We start from the raw sequence: 22,600 nt of genomic DNA on the forward strand, positions 1-22,600 counted from the left end.
TATAATTTTGTTTATTTCTTAATATTCTGTTAACTGTGACTGTCAATCAATCTTTATGTCTCCTTTCTTCTTGTTATATATAGCCTACACGCGTTTCACATTGCTCTCAGGCGTTATCTTGTATGTTGCTATGACAACCATCAGCTATTTAAATAATAATTATTGCACATTATCATTATTATTTCTCGATTGCATGATTAATAACCATAGGAAATGAATGAAATTAAATGAACAATTATATGATAACATGTTATTATAGAAGCCGAGAACCAAGTTTTACAGTATAACCCTTAACCTGACTTTCTGGATATCGATAGCCGATTTGCTTGCTAAGGAACGAAGCCTCGGCCATGCTGATTAAAGTGGGAGAATATTAAAAGGTAGGAATTAAGAGCGAATAGTTATCACCGTCAGGCAACTACGTACAGGGACTGAAAGCCTCCACCCTCAGGTTGTGTACATGGCTACGTGACGCTGGCTTAACATTTATTTGTGTGTCTGACGGTTTGCTTTAAGCGTATTAGGCTGAAAAATATTATATAATAAAACATATTATTTAATTATATACCCTACCATTTCAATCTCCACCTAAAGTATCGCGGCTGACGACCGGATTCCTTCTTAGAGCAAATTTTATACAAGAGTTACACAAAGGGAGATAAAATGGATCGTATAAAAATATAAAATAGACCAGAGACTAAAGAATGTGCCCTGTCACTATGTAAATTATATTGTAAGAATGTTGTCCTAAAAAACTGTAAAATCGCCAAATAAGTATATAAGTAACGTAAATGTTGAATCCATTAAGTAAAAATAAACCTATATGCACTTATACGGATGCGTTGGACCGAATGAAGTATGAACCGCGATAGTTACGTACGAGTGATTGGAGTAATTACCTAACACAAATGTAAAACAATTAACGAAATAAAATTGCTATGAAACCAAGTGAATCGGATTATAAACAGTATGAGTAATCCTCCACAGGGATACCACATCCACATTGGACAACCTCGCGTAAATTAAATATTACACCGAGCTTTCGGGGACAGTTTAGTTCAAATACCGTATGTATCGCACTTCGAAATGGTGATTTGAAACATAATTATATATCTAGCAGACTCTAGATCTAATGTTTTTGCAATAATATATTGCATTAAACAAATACAAAATTATAATTAGATGATCATACGTTGTAATACGTAGTCGTACTTAGACACGATCTAACTTTGAACCCAACTTGTTTCATACAAATAAAATGTATAATATTTTAACAGAAACATTTTCCGTCACACTTTTTAGGTTTTAAGCTTACCAATCCAACTGTTTAGAACAAAACTTACTATTCCAACTAAGATGTCATTTAATTATCTATTGTGCAGATCAACGCATAGGCCATTCACTACAAGGCTTGTAATATACGGTGATTGTTGAAACTGTTACTTAAGCTACTAAACAATGTTCCACAAACCCACTTTTTGATTTGCACTTTTTGATAAAATTGGTGAAACTTTACAATGTCGTTCGATTCTGTACAGGTATATGTAAATTGTGACATATATCTTTGAAACGCTAACATAAAACTCATAGTTTATGATTCTACTTGGTTGCCGACCTTTTAACATTGTTTTATATAAAAGGCTTTTGTACGAAGAGCGGAAGTATCTAAGTGATGTTCAGAGTATGATCTAAAGTTGTTAAAAGCTCGGGTTCCAGTTCAGATTTTTGCCTGATGGTGATGATTTTACTAAAAGGAGTTTTAACTTTATTTAAAAATTTTACACTGTGGATGAATGCTTAGTTTAAAAAATGATCATCTTATATATAAAAAGCGTTTCGTACGTACATGATCCCAATATACATACCTTATATACATTTCATGTGTACGGACATTTTAACCTTAATTATAACATTTAATTATGAATACACTGATTTGAAATATTAACAACGTGTCTCTTATTTCTAAGGTACTCAAATAAAGTTTTCAAAATGTGTGATATTGCAGTCCTCAGAACTTAAGATAAAAAACATGAGTGAGTGGAAACGGTTGTGTCAGTTTAAATATATCACACTGATACAAACTAATATTTGAAATTACCAATGTATGTAATGTTTAGGACGTATGTTATCTGTAGATACTTTTCTGACCATATACTCAATAAATAAATATTATGTAATTGATACAATACAATATAGTAAATAAATACTGTTGCCTCCAAACATCAATACCAACAAGCTCTGAAAACTGCTAGAAAACTTATTTCTATCTATACTTCGAAATTACAACTGTTACATTTATCAATGTAGTCGAAAAAAGTAAGAAGGAGTCATAGAAAAATGAAAGAAAAATGCAATATCCTTGAAGTATTAATAAAGAAGTCGATCTTAACTAAACCTACATCGCGACGAGATTAACAATTTATCGAGTCAATTTATTAGTGTAAAAGTAATGCATTTTCCTATTCACCTTTTGGCATATGACAACCTGTTAGAAACTGGTGATATAAATATGCTCATAGTTTATTCAGTCCCTATATACATTCTTCTAAAATTCAGTTCATATACTAACAACATTAAGATATCAAATACTACATTAGAAAATCAGCCTATACCAATCGCCTACATGGTAGCTCTTAACAACAATGTTTTGCATAACTTCACCGAAGATGGCCCCTGAGCTCAAACTCACCCTCCATTCAAAATAATATACATATATAATGCGTAAAAATACATAACAGGTATATAACGCGGCTTGTTGAAATTATAACTGCCTGACAAAATCACAATCATATAATTATCTCTGGCCTAATGGTATGCAATTTATTTTCATTGACTACACGAAATTAACCTCAAGATCTGATAGTAGAAATGTTGAAACTTTATATAAAAATGGAACTTAAATCTTGGTTAAGCTGGTTAACCAGATTGATACGCAATTTTGTTTCAATATGACAGTCCGTTAAAGTTGAAAAAATCAAAATTCGATTATTTATGAACTTAGAGAAAAACTTTTTTCGTATTACTTATAAAATTTCCTACAAGTTTTTTATACAATTTTTTTGCATTGCGAAAGGTTTTCGTGATGTTGCATACATTAAGTCCCATGAAAATAAATTAATAATATTTTAGCTGTCGCAAAATTTTGGAATAATTATTTAAATTTGAAATATTATTAAATAACAAGTTTATGTTTGTAAGCCTACTTAGTTTTACAATTTTCTTGATCAAAATTCATGCTTTTCAGGAAATTAGAAAGATTGCAAGAAACTGACAGGATTGATATATAACCTTAGACACGACCAGGATTCAGTATATATTTTTGATGTTCTTCCTTCATAATATTGGTACGTCAAAACTTACAAGCACTGAACAAACTAGGGACTGAAAGGCACTGAAACTTAATTTGAACTAAGTCTGAAACACTCTACCTATCGTTAATCACGACTCTGCGATTTAAACAACCAAAACCTTAATCTTAACTACGAAAATTCCAATAAACACATTTTAAACATGTACAATTAAAATGTAAAACGAAACTTAAAAAGTAAGGTGAGGATTATTAAGTATTTTATTGTTCATTAAATATTACAACAATATCGTATTACTAATCGTGTTAAGATCTAAATTGGCATTAATTCTCAATAAACACTCATTTCATTAATAGTATTTGTAAATATTTTTTTATATTATTAAAAGGTGAAACAATTTAGATTCAGAAAACAACAAATTTAATTTTTATTTTACCAACAATTATTGGAAGTTGGATTTTTATTAACCTGGATCTCTTTAAATGCTATATTCACAAACAATAGCAAAGAATGTGTTTTTTCAAAATTCTTTTCCATTTTGGAAACAAAGAAATGTTATATGAAAGAAAACTTATTTTGTCACACAGAATTAGCAATAGCTTTTCATCTGTCCAAGGTAGTTATTTACATAAATTTATACGAGCATCTAAGATCATAATTCACTTTCATTATGATATTTTTTTAAATTAAAATTTGTTAATCTCCGCTGTATTCAACAAACAATTCCGCTTACGTTATGCATTAAAACTATAGGACTTTTAAAAAACAAACCGGGACGTTTCGTTTACTTCGGTTTATATTCAGTACTAATAGGGTAAAGGTATAAGATTCCTTTCCCTTACACAGCGAAAAGTAAAGTAAAAGAAACAGCACTGTCCCTGATTTTGAACCCCAGGGACCCTAATGGAACCTTTGAGAGCTTTCATCTAACTTGCTTAAACAGCTTTGAACATTTTTGTAATTTGTTACATGTAATGATCTTTAAAGAGTACAGCTGTAAAATATTTCACTACACTATTTACTTTTATTGCTTTTGTTAGCTTAAGTAAATATACTCATAATATTTTGAAAATAAATATTCATATATTGAATATATTCTGTAATGTATTCTTTAAAATCTTTCCTTATGTTCCTATTTATATTAGCGATATAGCGATTTAACATAGCAAAAATTATACTTTAATATCGATACTTCTAATTATTATCTGACTGTTAGAGAAGCTTATACTTCAGGAAACTGTGATTTCATTCCAATCTGTTTGTCTGTCCGTAGTATACGTAGAGAAGGACTGACTAGTAGACTGAACATTTTGAATGTCCGTTTACAATGTTGCAGTGTTGGCAGAATGTATCACTCAGGAAGTATTCAAGAACAAATTGATCTATGGGGTCAGTTAATGCACTTCAACTGACATTGATGCTTGTTACATCCGGGTTGTGCAAGCATAAGTTTAAAGTCGCCATACTCTCTTATACCATGACATATTTTGTAGAAAAAAGGACTGCTGTAATTTTCTTACAAATTGAAAATAGTAGGTATCTTGTAAATGTTTTATAACTATTCTGGTTTCTTGTCATTTGACTTTAAACATTTTGAACCTTAAACAAACCTTTTTCTTTATATCACAACAAATAACACACTTTTATTTAGTTTTCTTCTCTTTTGCCACAACATATGTCCAAAGTCTGGTATCTGTAGCTTTACTAGTTCTAGAGATAGTAAACTTGTATATAAAATACAATGGCAACTAGTGACTAAACGACCCGTTTCTTGACATGTTTTATGACATTTTTATTTTGAATCATAAATACTGTCAGGGACATAAGTTTGTGACATCCTTTTCTGAGCATTCTGTATGTATGCTCGTAAATATTTACATATAGGTGTTCTGATTGCTATAACATAAGTCAAATTTTTTTCTATTTCCGACAAACACCAAAATACAATAACGAAATATTTCGTATTACATAGTCATATTAACTAACTTCAAAATTAAACTTGTCTTTCTCGTCAATTTTTGTTGAATTTTTGCGATTTCATTCAAATTAAAATGTGTTTAAAAATATTCATGCTTATAATAATGTTTTAAAATAATATTGTATAAACCTTTAAAGATCTTATTTCCATCTGCACAATCTAGTGGTACAAATTAAACTATTTGCATATAAAACAGATATAACTCTGATGGTGGGATACAAAACACGAGCAGAATATCTATGTAATACCCCTGATTCCTGTAATGAGGGTCACGCGGTACAATAATTGTACGTTACGGGGGTAGTAATGGCTTACAATTTATTTATAACACCACCTATAGCATACCTCAAATAAGAGACATACATTCTATACCTCGACAGTCTTAAAACATTACGGTAGATAGAAAAACAAAACTAATTAAATAATAAACAGTTTATCTAATAAACGTTTAATCACTAAATATAGCTCTTAAATATAAAGTTACAAAACATTTATAAGCTCCTTGGAGCCAGCGTCTGTAACATAATTGGTATGCAGTACTAGAACACTCCTTATTAAGTTTAAAGAAATTGAAAATATTATTACGTCTGATAAATATTATTCATTCAACAAATTCAGTGGTGTTGTCTTAAATAATATTTATATATATATTAATTACCTTGATAATAGTTTTCTGAATTTTTAATGTGGTTACATATACTTAGAGAATAGGTCTTTTTGGTTTACTAAAATTTTAATAAACAAAGAAATCAATAATAATAATTATATATAACGACATTCAATTTCACTATGAAATAGAAGTTTAATAGTTTCTTGAGAATAGGATACGGTTTGAGACTGAGTCTACAAAGCCAGCCCCAAGGAACTATAATACACATTTTTACTGTCTCAGGATCCCATTATTTACTGGCCCTCTGATATCGGTCACTGCTTGTTGCGGTTTCGTGTATTTTTCTTTTACACAAGAGTTGTTGACCTAATGTAACCAACTATCGAAATAGAAATCAGTATAGTAAACAAATGATTCCAACTTCAAAATCAACAATAAATACGACCATTCCACTATAGTACGTTGGAAACTTATTTAGTCGTAATATGATAAGATTAAGTTTACGCGAGTTAAAAATACATGAATTACAATTTCTTTTAATTATTATTTAAAGTTCCTGAACAAAATAATGTAAATACACAACTTAACAGTAAACAGTTATGATTATTAACTGCGAGACGGTAATGGTCACATAGCGAGAAAATAGATAGGGGGTAGCAAATAGACAGCTCTGGGATATGCTACATCTCGTGTTTCTCCGAACCAATGAGAAACAGGGGGTAAATCATATCACTGTCTGGTAACATAAGTATAATTAAGTAAGATAGTTTAGGGAGATTGGTGTAAGGTATACTATCTAAAACACATAATCTATTAGTGGAAATAATATACAGAACACGTTTCCAAGTTACTGGTCTAGTTTTAGTTTCCCAAACTGTACTCCCGGATATATTTAATAAGCCAAGAAATTTCTATTGTTTCAGCTTTTAAAGAAGCCAGTGTTTTGTTCCATTATGCAGAAGACTATTAAAAGAATCCCTCTACAAAACTCGCTTCCTTAAACTCTACTTATCAAACTTGTACCTTTTAGTCTAGCTACCGTGGCTGGAGCTGAAAGCAAATTGCATTTTACTTTATAAAGACATTCTTCGAAATGATCTAACTTTTTTCCAGCCTAGGCATTTTATGCAGTATATGAATATAATAAATAATCCTCATAATTTAAGTTTAGAGTAAATATGAACAGGTAGACCTGGATTATTAACGTTGTCTGACAATCAACATAAAGACGTATTTTAATCTAATTTTTTCCATAATTAGCATATTACTATTTAAACACAATTCCTCGTTTAACTACTTTTAATTTAAACGTTAGTTTTGAAAAATAATTACTATTCTTACATACGGTTAGATAAATTAATAATCTACTATTAAAAACGCCAAGTCAACTCTTTAGATATTTAGTATCATGTTTCATGCGATTACAGTATGTGAGGATCATTGGAAATATTCGTAATGCGATTTTCAAGTTGTTTTATTTTACATTAAAGCTCTTTCATCTGTGCTAGTACACAAATATGTACCCTCAGTATTCGATATTGTTTATTTTATATATGATTGAAATTTTAGATAGGTTTACATTGCACTTTATTCATCTATACTAAAGCTATAATATGGAATACATTTTACCAGAACCTCAACTCTTAAGAGGTATCTATTTCAACACTGTAAAGCATTTACACCACAGTTAAAAATAATAATCGAAAATAGATTTGTTATACATAAAGACAACTGAGGAAAATCTATCGCTTTCCCTTCTCACCTCGTACCAAGATATATGAAGGCCGAACCAATGTACCGGAAATGACAAATCGACTTTCGGTTTCCACACCGCATTTCTACCAATCCTGTATTTTATTTCGAAACGAAAGGGAACGAATAAGGTAAAAAATCCTTATTATCTACCTATTTTATTAATTGTTTATAGAAGTTTAAATGTCTATTGTTGTTTAGGAAAATAGTTGTCCTGGATGAAAAGTTAATGCATTGGTAAACCTTCTTTCTAGGAGGTCTAATCAATAAGTTAAGGTACCGAGAAAAATATATAATTTAGATGTTTAAAGGGATAAAAAATGGTAATTAAACCAAGATGAGTCTTAAGGCCGGGGAAGAAAGCGAGTTAAAAATGGAGGAAGGAGGAGAAGAAGATGTCTCTTGGGAAATACACTAAAACTAGCGCCATTTGCTGCCCAGTTATTGATGTTAGACTTGGTGTCGCGTGCACTGAAACTTACCCAACAATAAGGTCAGTTTCTACCGAACTATCTGTGGTGTAAAGTTTTAAAAGTTTCTTTGTATTAACATAATGTGTATCCTTAATATTAAGTATGTAAATAAACGCCGCAGTTCTTCCGAGACTTGGGGTTCTCTTTAATATTTACCACTTTAGTTTTCTCAAAAGTACTTATGAAGCAGGGTTTCTAGTGGAATGCCGAAAATAACTTCAAAAATAACTTCTCAGATAAGCTATAATATTAATGTTGAAATAGCATTGATTTGGTAAGAAATCCATACTGTCCACTTTATTGTTTTTATAGCGCCATAAAATAAGTGCTAGAATTTATGGTGTGATAAAATAAATTATGTTATTAGTCGTCTCTATTGGAAACGTATTGTGATCCAGAAATCAAGTTAAGCTTATGGTTTTGTACAAAACCAAAACACTAACTTACTTCTTAAATTCTGTGTTTGTTTGAATTAAATATTAGAACATAATTTATTTCTAAAAAATTACAAAATTCCGAAAAATATACATAAGAAATTATTAATTTTATCGGTTATGAAATAACTATTCCTCTGTAATCCATATCTGATTATGGAATAATTATGCTTAAGCATGATAATATGATTAAATGAAGATGCTAAATGAGGTGACAAAAAAATGTGTGTGTGTATAGTATCTTGAATCATTTTTGAGAAAGAATATTAAAGTTTATTAAAAATGAGTATTTTTATTAAGGAGTAATCTCCATTGATTGCCATAGATAAAATAAAACGAATTACATAAAATTCTTGAAACCATAGCACTCTAAGTATAGATAACATTGTATGAGTACATAAATGGTTGTACGAGACGTCATTTGGTTTATAGTTGTAAGTGTAATTAGTCCACCAATCTATACTTGGATGTGAAAGTACCAACAATATTCCTGTTTCTCTGTGTTTGCTCACGAAATGTTATGCCGTTTTGCAATGAAATTTTTCGCTGACATTCAAAACCTGGCTGAGAATTTGAAGGTGGCTTAGATGTTAAGTTTTTTTTCTTATAATCATAACAGCAGCGTGTGAGAAACGTCTAACATTCGTAAAAGATTCCTCTGAAGGTTACCGAAATTTATAAAGAGACCTAGCGCTTTCTGCAGAGAGACATGGTGGTTATAGGGTTGGTAATTATTATTAACGTCGTCAATTTTATTAACAACGTCAAATATTATTTTCAGAGATGCTTTGAAGCAGTCCCATGTCATTTGAAGACGTCAGATGACTTACTTACTGGAGATTCTGGCCTAACGAGCCTATCTTGAGGAAAAGGATTTTGGGATGGAGGAAAAACCAGGCATAATGTAAAGATAGCGTAAATATTTTGTAACAGTAGTAGTTTCTGTCAATTTTGCTTTTGAATAAATTAATGATATCTTTTAGCAATGCCTTAATATATAAAAAAAATTAAAACGTATCTTAAAGTCCATTAAGAGACTAATGTGTGTTAATAGTAGTCTTACTAATTTAATATAATGTAAATAAATAATGTAAATAATATAAATTTATTATATATATATATAATGTAGTGGATAAAGTGATACACTGAGTAAGAACCCAACTCAATTCATATTTGATTTTGTTTTTAATGGTTCATCTACAACCACCAGATCGTTAAAAACGTATTTTATTATCTTCAACGTTATGAATTATCTTTGTCAAACTTATATTATAGTTTAATTCTTGATCAATTGCATTTCAATGCATTGCAATACTTTAGAGAATAGACAACACATCGCTTTTGTCCTATTAATATGTTTGATTAGTGACATCTAAAGAACCATTTAATCAGTCATGTACGAATCTAGTTCCATTCTTCCCTTTTCAAGTAATTGCCACATATGAACAAATCAGGAGTTGGAGAGTGCTCGCACCTTACATAGAGGAATCTAAACAAATCAATTATCTACGTATTGATCAAGTTCCATCTCCTATAACTTTGGTACAAAAATGATTGTATTGATTAAAGATTTATAGAAAAGGCTGTACCATAACAAAACAGTTAACTATCAGTCTTAGAATGCTACAAGGGATTCAAACATGTGACATATTAAAAAATGTTAGTCTAGCAATCCCTAATCATATAACATAATTTTATAGCCACTTTTCGTGTGGACTGATATGAAAGCCAATTTGATGAAAAAAACCTGAATGTATCATGTTGCAAGATATTTCCAGAAAGATTTATTTTGTAGACTCTAAATGTTTCATGACACATTTTTACGATAATGAGTTCTATGATACACCATTTTCATGACGACTTTTTTAATTGTATTTCTGTTTATCTGTCCGCAGGACGTCTTAAGAATGAAATGAGCTATCGATTTTAAACTTTGCACGCAACCTCGGTACAACCTGTTATGACAAGTGGTGTAGAGTACTTCTACCAAGTAGAGTGCGATAGCAGTGTTGTAAAAGTAAGTAGATATCCTGTTGCATTGTCATTGTGGACTTATATAAAACTCTTATGTGTCTGGCTTGTATAGAGACGGGCATCCCTTATCATATAGATGATACAATAAAACCAGCACATAAGTGCTTTAAGGATTATTCTGCACTTAGGACACTTAGTTAGCTGGATAGCTGGATAACTCACTATGAATGAGTGCTCTTTAGACCAGTTACTAAACGGTACTTTAGGCCAGGCACAGGATTGCACAAAACGTTTAAATAAATTCTAAAAATTGAATTTATAAGGTTTCTTAACGAAAGGTCATTTTAAAATTTCTTTTAAGATTAGTTTAATAATTTAGTTAGGAATAAAACCTAATACTTACAATGTTGATTTTAAAATAAAACTGTTTTAAACATTATCGTAAAACACTTGTTGCTGCCTTAAACAAAAGAATGTAAGACAAACCAACAGCACTTGAGAATTATTCTTAGTTAACTTGCGCACAGTAAAGTTAGCTAGAATATTGAAGGGTGGTAAGTAGAAGGAGTATAAGGGAGAGTGTGATACAGGGAGAGAGAGAAAGAGGAGATATCCCAGTCACCTCCTCTGTTGTACGCCTTTGCCTTTCAGATTGATCGCTTCCTTTGTGGCCGACCTAAGATCAAGTTGCACACCGTTGCAGTCTTTAACAAAAATGGTAAATGTAACATATTCGATAAAACTGATTCTACAATGTATATTTAGTCGGCTATATCTTCAAGTAAACCCTTAACACCGCAATAGTTACAGAGTGGGTTGAAATGTTGTTATAAGACATTAAAGGTAAAAAAAGCTTGCACCTCCTATGTAAATTTACATTATGTCTATGTCTTTGATACGGAAATTTCAATATAGGTAATGTGAATTTAGAATAGAATAGAAAAATTATTTATTTTCAAAAACATATACACCTATATAAAGTTGATAAATTGTAAATTACCCTTTTACTATACTTACTAAGCGGCGATAAAATAAAACAGTTTAATGTTAAGTACAGTTGTACAGTTATTTGAGCCAACGCTGTTTTAGGCTAAGACCAAGCTCAAAAGAAGTCATGCTGTGGGATCAGTATCAGTAATGACCATGTGAAAGCAAGACAATCATTCATCCAACCTTTCGTTTACCGAGACAGACACATTTCACATAATCCTAGTACTTACCCGCACCTTCCTGCGCAGCGTCATATACATTAAATGGCATACAGAATTCTCCAAGATTTAGTTTGGATGATGACTGAAACATTTTCTAAGCTACTGATCCATTTCAGAATAGTTGAACGTGTTTAGAGAGCATGTTTTAGACCTTCATATGTCAGGAAATTAATTATCTTTATAAAAAACCATTTAAATAAATCAAATTCCATTGAATCATTATATGTAATTAGTTGAATAGCTTCAACGATTTCGGTTACACTTAAAATAATGTAAATCAACGTGGAGGAACCGTTCAGTCGAAGATTTCCTCGTAAAAAAACCATGATAATATGTATTATATAATATAATTGTCCAATGATAATTTTGAACGGAAGTAGACATACCTAACGTGTATCAGATGCATATTTTTCAGTTTTTACAATCGAGAAGGTCGGAAAATATCGTTAGAGGGTTCTATTTCAGGTTTTCCTCCTTTAGAAGCACTTCTGGTCCGAATGTATTATATTTCCACCACCTAATTTACGTTTGCTCTTTGGTATCGGTAAATAAATTTACGAACTCAAAAGTTGTTCATTATTTAAATATTTACGCTATCAATAACCTTAAAACAACAATTAAAAGCTTCAACATTATTTCTTGGAAAATGTTTATAATTTAGGTATCAAAATGTTCGTATTTAATTTTAGCAACCTTTATTATAGTTTTTAACGCTAATAGCTTTCACCGCATTAAGCATGCAATTTTAACTCTCCACCATCTTCATACATGATATAGTATTAATTAATATAACTCTGTATATAAGTCTACAATATACTTTTTTAAAGAGGTCAAATTCATAACAGTACTGTTTTATTATTATATTTAAAACATTACTGAATAAAACTAAACCGAACTCAACTTAAAAAAAAACCATTGCAAATAATAAATATACAATAATGAATATCATAACCAGCAACTTTACCATTAGATGTTATATAAAGTATTTGTAAGTAAAGTTTCAACAAAGCAATAAAATAAAAATTACATAAAGAGGAATAAATATTAATGTTATGCTTAAACCATTGGTTGTCTAGATTGTAAAGTTAGATGAATTATGGGTTAAACATTCCTTAAGTTTATTGGATTTAAATTCAGTTCAGTTTTGATTCTAATTGATACATTACTTTTGAGATGAAGCAATTTTCGGAATCATTTTTGCTGTGTGATACGCATGTGCAGGTAGATAATGGTCTCAGATAATGGTGAACAGTATAAAACCTATGATTATTCTTATAACAATGAATGGTTGCTAATATAATACTTGTGAACAAGTTTACAGGTCTAATATAGTGAAAATATACTTCCGGCACTTGTATTCCACATCTTGTATTAGAAGTACAGTGAAATATATTAACTTCTCACTGTGACTTACTATACCATAGACTTAAATTGATATTAAATGTCTACATTCTACACAAAACGGGTTTCGAGATGTCTAGGCAAACCATTAGCCGGATACACTAAAATAATTTATTCAAACTGACCTGATTTACTAATAATATTTACAGTTAGTTTAATTCCCTAAAATGTATTGCATGTCTACTTTGCAGGGTAAGCGTCTTGCTGCATTTCTTTGTACTCTCTGTATTCGTTTCCCGAAGGTATGAATGTATCTAAACATGACACAGTACAGCATATGCTATTGCTTCTCAAACGCTTTTCGTTGTATAATACCTTTTGCTTGGTTAATATAGGAATTATATCAGTATTTATATACCTAATCATTGTCGTATCCCACATCAGTGAAAAGCGGACGCCTTGTCCCCTCAACGATTCCTGTCTAAAAATGGAGTTGGCGTTAAGTGTCTCTGGTGTATTAGTTTGTGATTCCATTTATATGGTCACTGGCTCACTACGCTTGATTGTTTTCTTAAATTGTAATCACAGAGGGAACGGTTTGTAAAGCAGTAAGTTATTGCCCGGTACCTCCGGGTTTGTTCCTTTAACTACTATATTTAATATGCCACCCCACTACGTCAAAGGGGAATTTGAGATCTCTATATGCATTGTACTACATACACATTAGCATTCATGGAATTGTATTTGCCGTTTTGAACACATTCGCAGTGTTGTTCATTAAGTAAAAGTCTAGTAATTTTGGAAATAACTGCTTTGAATTCATTGATTTCACCTATCATAAAAATTAGCAAATACCAATTTCCGTTATTTTGCATCACACTACGACAGTGCTGTATGCTACATTGGATTCTTTCATCTCATCAGCTTTCAAAAATATTGCTAACCTCCACAGTAAATCCCACTAATATTATAAATGCGAAAGTTTGAATGTTTGGATATTTGGATGTTTAGAGGTTTGTCCTCGAATCACGGTGAAACTGCTATACGGATTGTGCTGAAATTTGGAACAGCTTTTGGTCTGAATTAAAATTTAGAGTGCTTTTTACCACCCATAATACATTCATTTCACCAAAAAAAGTCGAATCAAATTGAAAAATTAGTTTGTTTACATTCGAATGTTGTGATAAGAACGAAACGTAATAACGTTTCATAATTCAAATTAAACTGGTACTAAACAGCTGTTGACAGCTATAATTCGACAAACTTTCTGAAATATCTGTTTACATTTAAATTTTATCAATAATAAGTAAACAGTGCTTGATCAGTAGTGTAATGCAGATAGTAAATAAAACATTAATATATTAATTTTACTCCAGATTGCACCAGTGGCGAATTAAAATCATCTAATGCATCAAATACTGTTATAAAAATAACCTTAATGAACAAATGTATGAATGTTTTCACATAAGTTACGTTAAACTGGTGGGCTTCCTTGATATTATGATATTACATTTTAACAATGGCTTACGGAAAAGCAGAGAAATCAATACTAACATACCTTAACGATTCATTCTTTCCCTGGCTACAGTCCAAAAAACAAGTGTAACGCAAAACTTTAATAACGATTATTTTGGAATGTTGCATAACCTTAATAAGGATTTCCCCCTTATATATAAGTACATAAGAAGTATGTAGGGACTTCCCCCTAGGTCGTAATAGGCTTTTCAGTCCTAGCAAACTCAACTATGCCAACACGATTTTGACCAAAATAGATTTCCGAGAACTATAGAACGAGAGTATTTTAACCTAGGCAATATGGCAAGGTAACCTGTGACATAGTAGGTAAGTGAATTTAAACGGTCTTCAGTAGGCACTTTTTAACCGAAGTAGGCATCTCGGTCCTATGTAAGTATATATATATATATATATATATATATATATATATATATATATATATATATATATATATATTTTGTCTTCGTCAGAACAAGGCAAACTCTACTATGGTACTGGAAATATCTTAGACCTAAAATATATGACAAGGACTGGAAATATACGCTTTTTGACTAAAGTAAGTTTCCGAGACCTGTGTGATCCGAGATTTGTGTTTTGTTGATCGGGATTACAAGGCAGATTCAGCTGTGACGTTATGTATATAATTAATTAGAACCAGAAATGCTCCTACACGTGCTAAACACGATATAATAATTAAGCTAAACTCTGATACTATTTACCACGAACTTAAATAATATCTACCTGATGTATGCCTACTTACGTTTTAAAATGTTTGTAGGACTCCCATCATATTACATCATAATTGCTTTTTATAAGGACTTCAGTTCTAAAAACTGCGTGCGAAGCCGCGGGTAACAGCTAGTAAATTATATTATTTAAATTATTTTTAACACATTGACTCGAACCACACTCAGACTAGTAGGTCTTACTCAGTATAAAACCTCAGTAAAGGTGGCTTCGCTGTAGCTGCATGCACAATTTCAAATCTGTAGTTTCATGTTTAATAAGCCACGTGGTAAAATGTAATTTGATTTTACTCGGTTTATTTGCAATCTGTTTAGTGATTTTTTTTCGTTGCCATAATGGTTATCCGTAAGACCCGTAAGAAAATGTGAACAGTTGCTGTGTTGGACAGAAAATTTTTACCAACTGGCCAATGAAATTAGACTATTATTTAGAAGCCTAATTTTTGTACAACTTTCTTTTAGGATTTTTCGACTTATTACAGGATTTAAAGGTTTGCGATTCACGTTTAATATCTCGATATCTCGAAAACTATTTGACATAAAAAAGTGTATAACAAAATGTGTAGAACGTGTTGTATGCATTATAACAAACCCTTTTTTTACTTTTCTAGGTCAATAAACAACAGAGCAGTATTGTTTAAATTAACGATTGCCATTTTGAAACGAAATATGTAACAAACTGGCTAATGATGTTAGCCGAGAATGTCTTAAGATCGATTTTATGTTCCAAGTTTTAACTTGGTTGATCGTTTTATATTACAGTTTCATTTCCACAGCAACGTTATATAGCATAGACTAAGAAATATCATCTTTTAAACTAGAGATGGTTTTGGCCTCTGGACGTTATAATACGTCAAGTTATGTAAACATTTCCGTAAATGCTACTATAAAGATAATTGAAATAGGCCTATTTCTTATATAAAATCTACCTAATATTGCGTTATATTACCGATACAACTATTCTGAAATATGAATTAGAATCGATTGTTTTGGTTATTCTTGTAATGGTCAAGATATAATTATATTAACATCATGGGCTTTACTGCAGGGATAATCGTATTGGCATATAAGCAACATGTTTGTTCAATTTAGTAATGCATATCAATAGCACGTATGTTCTCCCGTCTTGACAATCGCCATTCAGTTTGAACCATGCATCAGGATAGTGTGAGTCTTTTACAGCCCACCGTGTTGGTCCTCAGAGTCTGCGGGGTCTGTCCTTCAGCGCTACGAACTGTGAAAATACATTTTGTCACTAAAATATACGCATTTGTCTTAGCTATCACGCTTTTGGTCTTCGTGTTAGTTATGTTGTGGACGAGCTTTGGCGTCTACAATGATATCACTGCTTTCATATTTTTCGTTTCCTCAATCTCTAATATGGCTCAACACGTGATTTTGCTCACATCTCCCTTCTTGACTTACAGAACCCTGTCGCGATTCTTCATGATCATGGAGTCTGCCCAGCAAACCCTGTTCGACTTGAACATCAGACAACCTCCTAATCCATCTGTAAGGTCACAGATCTGTTGGATGGCTTTGATGTTCGCTCCAGGTTGCGCGATATTCGGGATTCTTTGTTTCAACACAAGTATCGCATATATTATCCCACTTTTAATTGAAAACCTTGTGACAGTCGGAACCGCTTGCAAGATGAGAGTACTTTTCCATCTCGTGAACGAAAAATTCGGTCTACTCAACTGGCACTTGGACGACCTGAACAACCGATGGCCTCTGTTCCTTCCGCGCCCCGCTGACGTCAGTTTCAGGGAACTACCCTCCGTGGCTCTGTGGCGCAGGAAGAAGTTCGTCCTTCCCAGTCACGACACGAGAACTGTCACTGCTGAAAAGATCCGAAACTTCAATAAGGCACACTTGAAATTGTACTATGCTTACAGGACCCTAAACTCGCTGTTTTACTGGCCAGGGTTGATCATGTGTGTACACACAGGTACCAATTTGGTATATATCACCTTCTTACTTTTCTCAACCGTTGGAGGGAAACGATTTTTAACCAGCGTCATTTTTATGCTCAACATTGCAAACCGTATCCTTTCCTTAGGGGTAATGTTGACAATGGCAACAAAAATCGAGGAAAAGGTATGTACCTAAAATGATGATTAATACATAAAACTTATTCTAGTTTCAGTAAATAGTGTAACAGAAATATAGCATTAATTAACTACTCTCATTACAAATTTAAGTGAAAAGTGAACTTTGTATAAATTGATTTACGTTCTAAAATGTTTCTGATGTGAAAATGTGATATAGTTGGAGTGCTAGAATTAGCACATTTGTACTAATTTTGATTACTATGTAAACAGACATATCTATTTATTAAATAATGTTTTAGATCTTAACTCTAATCTGGGGAAGTGAACGTTTTCAGCCATTGTTTGGTAATGTTTTAAACGATCATATGAAAATGATTGTCTTGTACTCTATATTTCTTGTAAACTCAGCGCGAATCAGAGTAGCTAGCGTACCTACATTTAAACAACAGTTTTGTGATATATACATGTATACAAAACAAAATATATCATAAGGGATTGTTGATATATCCGTCTGAATTCTAGTTCGGATTAAAAAAAAACTTTACATACGTAATTTTATTTATTAAGGTATTCTCTAAAATAAATGTAAAGTAGTATAGGGTGTGTTAAATTGAATCATACATACGTTTTGAATAGATTAAAATCGAGTTTTCAGATCCTATTTAAAGGTAAGTCCAGACAGTGTCTTGTGTTGATTTGCACTACAGGATCATCCCAGTTGTGTTTTTGGTAGTGAGTAGTACGGAACTATATTGCAGTGTATGGCATGTGAGGTGGAGTGGATTTTAATCTCGTTTTGTCTAACTAGAGCAGAAGAACCGCACTGTTGGTCCACGACTTGCTGGACGAAGACGGCCATTCATCGGAAGTACTACAAGAGGTGAGCTAATGTCAGTTAAATAGAGAGCAATTGGTAAGAAGTACAGAGTTCCAAAATTTTGAGTTAGATGTTGAAGTGATTTAAGAAAGACTGGCTTAAAACAACTCGACAAATCCGCCAAATTTTTGCAGAAATTGCTGTACGAAATTATATGTTACAGTATTCTGTATGTATAAATAAATTGAATCATAAAAAGTAAGGGCTCGGTGATGTAGTGGTAGCACACTTACCCGGCAAGTGAGAAATCCGCGTTCGAATCCTGGTGGAGCAAGTACTTTTTGTGATTCAATATATATACTATATATACTCTAGTATACTGTTAATAAAAAGTATACTGTTTTATAGCATGATTCACAAAAATATATTGAACAAAATTGTATTTATAAAGGGTTACTAAAAACGTATATTTGTCCTATACAATACGTACACTATACGGTAAATATGAGTAGAGAAAGTCTGTGTCCCAAAAAATAAAACTTTAATTTGTACTCTATAATAATTTTTTCGTAAAAACCATATGTAGATTTCAGATACCTACGTTACGTTTATTCTTGAAACATATATCCCTTTAAATATATGTCGAGATATAATGTTGAAATGTGTTTGCTATTAAGTACTTTGTTTTCTATCTGCCTGTCTGTATGATATACATTAATGTTTTATTTCACTTTTTATCTTTACAAGCAGTAATTAAAAAAGAAAATACTCTTTTATTTCAAATCTAAAAAGGCTGCGAATATAGTCTGTACTTATCATTAGTAAATGGAATATATTATTAAGCTTTATACATGAATCACACTTGAATATCATAAAACCCTCCGTTTGAAAAAAAACATTATCAGTTAAATTGTTTGTAGTTTGTATTGTGAAAATTATTCGTTTTCAAAAAATAAAATTTTAATAAAAACAGAATATCGCCGCGAGCTGCGTCTTTAGCAATGACGTGATGTTTGATAAAACTATCGCCGCTACTAGTGCAACTTTACTATGATGTTATCAAACATGCCGTCATCAATGGTAGCACAACTTTTTCATTTTAGAATAAGTTTTTTATTTATACTAAAAAGGGAGTTAAAAAAGGAATTGTAATACTTCAGTGTTGATATCTTGTTATTATTTTATAAAGCATTTAAAGTATTATTATTTAAACCATTTAGAAATGAGGAAAAATATTTTACATTTTTCATGGTATTAACATAATACATACTTGTGTGCAAAGTTTTAATTTTGTTGTGCAACTAGTAATGGGTTTTGTATAACAACACGTTGATACATAGAGATGAAAAGCTGAACACACCTTAACTTTAACGTATTTATTCTTGAAAAGTGATATAAAAAGAAGAAGAGTTAAGTTTAATTTAGTAACTCCCTAAGATACAGCAACTAAAGTTATTGAAATAAAAATTAATTTATTAATTTAATTTTAATTATTTAATTAATTTAATTTTAATTATTTAATTAATTTAATTTTAATTATTTAATTAATTTAATTTTAATTATTTAATTAATTTAATTTTAATTATTTAATGAATTAAATTTTATAATTTAATAATATTTCTTTCTTTATTGGAAATAAATATAATTTTGAGTACAATTTATAATGATAATTATGAAAACATTATTTCTTACATATATGTTGATTAGGTATTACTTGATTAATTTTAAAATATTATGTATTTTTTAATTTAGTATTTTTTTTTCTGCCTGATTCAGAAATGTACATTTATCTCTGATTTTTATCAGCGACGTATAATGGTTATGCTTATTGCTATATTCAAATATCTTCCATTGTACAATGTAATATAAAGAAGTCAGTTACAATTTTAATGTCAGGCTTATCATATATACTTTTATTGACTAAAGTAGTTGGATATCAGTCCACTCAATACTCATCAAGGCGCTTTCAAGTAAGTAATGTTTTATATGGAACCTGAAATATATTCTACAATAAGATATATTAAATAAATGCTTTTATTAGTCTAGTAAGAGTAATGAATATTATAGTGTTAAAAGTACTCTAATTTTGAGAAAACCACCATAGTATTCTATATAGGCATACGTTTGTTTTATTTTACCTTGAAAAAAAAAAAAACAACTAATTATTATTGAATATAACTATTCAACTATTGTAGAAATTATTTTATGGCTATCGTCTTTGTGTACGAAATAGTTATGTATAGAATTCGTAAAAAGAGTCGTTATTATGCTTTTTTACATATGATGAGTTAAATAATATTTTATCACAAAAAATAATGTGTATGGCCTTAGCATAAACTACAGGTCTTGCATGGGGTGCCAGAGTTGCTTGCGCATTTTTTATTAATATACTTTGACTATAGTATGTGCATTCAATACAACTTCAAAATTCTATAAACCCCAACAATGACTTTTAATAAGTAATGCCGAATAACTCTGCAGTTAATTAGTCTTTTGCATCTAAGAACTACAATGTGTAAAAACGTCCAATCCACTTCAACCATAAAAGAGGTTGATACCCTTAGGATCGATAAATATCTCCATGGTAATACCCTACATTCGTTGCTCAACATATTTTTACAACTGCAATAATGAAAATTACAAGTAGTGGATTACAACTAACACAAAATTACAACAACAGAAATAAGTAGGGAAACAATTCTAAAATTTTGAATGAAAACATATTGTACTATTTTAAATCCTTCCATTGTTTGATTCGTTCGATTAGTTTAATTCTATTTTATAAATAAATAAATAAAACTTGTTGATAAATTTCAAGTTTGCTCATGTGTTATTGTTTTCCAGCTCGAGACGTTCTCCCTGGCTCTACTGCATCGCAAGGGAAACTTCTCGGCCGCTGGCTTCTTCGACATGAACCTAAAGCTTATCTCAAGGGTGAATTTAAAATATGCAATTTTTATATTTTATTTAGTTGTGGCTTATAAAAAATTAGTTGTTGGAACTTAATACACTTAATATTTAAATAGATATTGTTTGCAATTTAATATCTCATGTGATTCAATAAAACGTGTCAAGTAACTGATGTGATTTAATATAATAACAAAACTACTGTTCGTTGAATTTAAAGAAATCGGATTTTGCTGATAACTCAATTCAAAATATCTACGAGGGTGGATCAAAACGTTTTGCAACTAGGTATAAAGAAACGCTTTAAAAGTATGAAACTAATATACTTTTCTTCATAATCACTCCTTATTGGAAAACGCTTGTTTAACCTGTTCGGAAGACTACTTATGCCTTCGTAAACGTGTTTCCTCCTGGTCTTGAAAATCACTGTTCTGTAGCAGTCCTAAAATCGCATTCATTTAAGCTGCTTTTCAATTAGAGCAACAGGAAATAATGACTAAGTGTCATTGCGTTTTAATGCAGCAGGAGAACACACTTGCTGATCATCCCCCATCTCTTTTCGAATATGGCTTAAATTCCGGAGTAGTTCGAATTATATTCCCATGTAATTTTTCTTCAGGTGCCAAGGTAATCAATCGTCACTATACCCTTGGAATCCCAGAAAACTGTGGCCATAATGTTTCTAACAGATTTCTGTGTACTTATTCTTGCTTGGTTTCAGTGTACAATTTGTAAGGTCATGTTTTCTCTCCAGTTAATAGTCGGCCATCAAATCTTGTGGGTCATTTGCATTCCGAGAGGATGCTACACGATGATGACTATGATGCATGGGCATTTTTCGAGGCACCCATCTGGCTGAGACTTTGGACATACCCCGAACACCATGACTATTCGTGAATGCAATGGCATAAAGCACATTTAGTTCAATAGTAACTTTAGAGACCTTTATCTGCCGATTTTCAATAATGAGTGTTTCAGCACACGCAACATGATCTGGGTCAGTCGAGGTGGAAGGTCTCCCTGATCGTAGGTCGTCTTTCATGGTTTTGCGTCTATGCTTAAAATCATTGAATCACCGAGTTATTGTAAAAAAAGAATGACGATTATCACAGTACACTTTTACATTCTTTCATAAATATATTTTGCGGAGCTCTCCCCTTTACATAAAAATGTATTACACTGCGGTATTAAGATCTAAACTCACTGGAATCTGCGATGTTTTTTGAGCAGCTGGAGATGTCAGACTGAACCGAATGAGGATCAGGAGATAGTTCTTTTAGAGAGATAAGATAAGAAATCAGATGAATACATAAGCTGAGGTGCTTTCTTTATTCCTTAATTTTTGATCCGCTCTCGTACATATCCGTTTATTATTCACTTATGCATAACTTTTACGACTATTTACATCTTTGGATAATGAATCATAAGTAACAAGAATGATTGTATTACGAAATGTCTCACAATTATCTTGTGTGATACT

Source organism: Homalodisca vitripennis, chromosome 2, assembly GCF_021130785.1.
Source record: "Homalodisca vitripennis isolate AUS2020 chromosome 2, UT_GWSS_2.1, whole genome shotgun sequence".
Classification (NCBI taxonomy): domain Eukaryota; kingdom Metazoa; phylum Arthropoda; class Insecta; order Hemiptera; family Cicadellidae; genus Homalodisca; species Homalodisca vitripennis.